The following is a 3,056-nucleotide window of genomic DNA, read 5'->3' on the forward strand; positions in this document are numbered from 1 at the left end:
GGCAGCCCCCACTACCAGCACAGACTGGAGGATGGATGGAGGGAGAGCAGCCTTGTGGAGAAGGACTGGGGGATACTGGTGGGTGGCAAATGGGACATGAGCCGGCAATGTGCGCTTGCAGCCCAGAAAGCCAAGCGTCTCCTGGGCTGCATCACCAGCAACGTGGCCAGCAGGTCGAGGGAGGGGATGCTCCCCTTCTCCTCTGCTCTCCTGAGACCCCCCTGGAGCACTGCGTCCAGCTCTGGGGTCCCCACCACAAGACAGACATGGACCTGGTACAGCGGGTCCAGAGGAGGCCACCAAAATGGTCCGAGGGCTGGGACACCTCTGCTATGGAGAAAGGCGCCCTTGTGGGGAGCTGCCAGCCCCATCCACCGCCTGCTGCACCTTCTCCCCGTGCTGTGGGTCAGAAAACCACTACCATGGGGCCCTTCCCTCCTTTACCAGCGCTGCCTCAGCCTCACCTTGGTCCCTCCTTCCTTTTACAAAGATGCCGAAACCCACCTCCGGGCAATGCCAATACAGGCTACATCATCGGGCCAAAAATCACCATCACAACCATTAACCCTCTTAACACGCAAATGGAAGATGTTTGTGCTTCCTTGGATGGAAGCAGCTCTCACCCCAAACGCTGGGGTACATGAACCTGCCTCCTCCCACATCCTACCCTTGCAGCTCCCAGCACTCCAAGACAGACCCCCACGTTGGTGGCCCTGCCTGCATCTCCCTTCCCAGAACGGCCAACTGAGCCTCTTGTTTTGGCCCCAAACTGGCTGATTTAGCCTGGTTCCCCTTCTCCCCAGAGGATAAAACCCAGTGCTGAGGCTCCGGTGACAGTCCCAGCCTGTGCCTACCCTTTGTTGCACTTCATTCCATGTGATTTTGATCACATCTTTAAAAATAAAAAATCCCAAACCCACTCAAACCCAGCCTTCCCAGGGCAGAGATATTTCCGCACGGCGAACGCTCCAATGCAAATTCTCCGATGTCCTATTTTAGGTTTCTCTCCAGCGCTGGCACTGGCTGCAGACATCCGCGCTGGAGCTCCCGTTGAGCCTTTGGTAGTAATTGCGGTGGAAGGAAATAAGGGTTTCTCAGGGCAGAAAAGGAAAACTCTCCCCTCCTTCCCTGGGCTGAGCCACCCCACGCCTGCCACCTAATGAAACCCCAGCTGGCATCAGCCCTTCCTTCTCTTCCCTGTATTTATTCATTTATTCCTTATATGATTCATTATATTTCCCCATATCGGAGAGCCCCGTGCAGCCCCACCTTGGGCACCCCCCTGCGTGGCTCTCCTGCCCCCACGGTCTCTGTGGGGCGGGGGCAGTGCCCTACGATGCCCCATGCAGCTCCCCTGCCCGTTGCAGGCAGGTTGCCCCAGGCAGGGAGGTCCCGCGAGGCTCAGGGGTCACTTCGGCAGGAGGATTGTCTGGGTGCTGCTCCTACCCCTGCTGCTGCCTTCCTGGGGCACCCACGGTTGTTCTTTTTGTGGTTTTTTTTTTTTTTTTTAAATCCAGAAACCAAGGCACTGCCTCTGGTTTCTTCCCACTCTCTCTTGTACCTCTTCACCCCTTGTCACATCCATTTCCACCGCCGCCTCTCCCGGGTCTGGGTAAGGCAGCAGCAGTCAGTCCGATTGCATCCCAGCGCCGTCTGCCCGGGCGGGAGCACGCTGCCTGGCCGTGAGCTGCTGGCTGGCGGGATGCCATGCCTTCCCCTCGCCTCGCTGACGCGTTCAGATGTGTCTGAATGCATTCGGCAAATGCTCACGCTGAAGCAGGTAGCCTTTGTGTCCTCGGCTTACAACTTGATGATTTCAGTAGACCTGAAACCCCTGTGCTATTGCATGCCGTTGCTCTTCCCCTCCTTTAAAGGCAGCTAAAACATCCCAGAATTACCCTGCAGCTGGCATATAGGCCACAGACCAGATTCTCCATCCAGCTCTAGCAGAGAGAAGTCTTCAGCATGTTTTGTGGCTTTTCTGTTCCCCACAGCCAGAGTGGAAAGACCAGACCAAGAGCCTGAAGCATTTTTCGGGGTTTATCCCAAACGATGGGAACCCCTGGTCTAGCTGAGGGATGTTGGCTCTGCTCTTCGCCAAATACCTTTTAGAGGCTGAAGAGGAAGGAGAGGAAACACCTCAGGATACGGAGGTCTTCCCCAAAGCTTTCCAGTGTCTCTTCTCGCTCGTCTGTACATCAGGGCAGGGCACAAGGGACAAAGCACCACAACCACGCTCTAAAAAGTCATCCTTCATTTCCACCAGCCACAAAATGCTGATTGTTTGCTCCTCCTCTTCTCCTCGACCTTTGGGCTATCAGAATACCTGGAACTGGGACATTCTCAGTTGTTGACCAACAGGTCAACAGTTGGTCATCCTGGATCCGGTGATGTCACTGCTGAGAGGTGGGTTTCTCGGCCACCTGGGACTTTGGCAGATGTTTGTGGGCTCATCTCTGCCCAAGCCGGCATTCTTGGTAAGAGGAGAGATGAAAACCTTTGCTTCCCCTTGCAGCACCTTTGGGGCGTACGCTCGTTTCTGCATCACCAAGAGAGGAAGGGAAGCCCTTCAGAAGGTCCCGAGGACATCACAGGAGGAAACCACCCCTCATGTAGCCAGGTGTATAAAGCTCGAGTCTCTCTTTGTTTTATCAGCTGTATTCAAACCATTCATATTTAGTCAGTGGTGTGGTGACTGTTGTCTAATAGACGTGTCCTGGAGCCGCTGCTTCTAAGCCGAGACAAAAGTTGATGCTCCATAGTTCTGTTGCACCAGACCTTGTAAAGGCAAACGCCAGAGCTCATGCTGGCTCCTACAGCCTCCTTGTAGTCAAAACTTTTGGCAGCAGCCCTAGACGGCCTTGAAAGAGAGAAGGGATGGACGGTTTGTACAAAAGCCCGCGGACGGGCAGATTTTCCGTGATTTCTGGTCAATACTGCCATCCCTGGCAACTGCGTTGCCCCAGGGTGCCAGGGGGGCACCAAGAGCCTGGGGTGCACCAACCTCAACATCAGCCTGGTGGCCCTCTGCACCAAAAGCAGATATGTCAAGTCAG

The sequence above is a fragment of the Pygoscelis adeliae genome, unplaced genomic scaffold (genome assembly GCF_000699105.1).
Source record: "Pygoscelis adeliae isolate BGI_AS28 unplaced genomic scaffold, ASM69910v1 Scaffold282, whole genome shotgun sequence".
Classification (NCBI taxonomy): Eukaryota; Metazoa; Chordata; class Aves; order Sphenisciformes; family Spheniscidae; genus Pygoscelis; species Pygoscelis adeliae.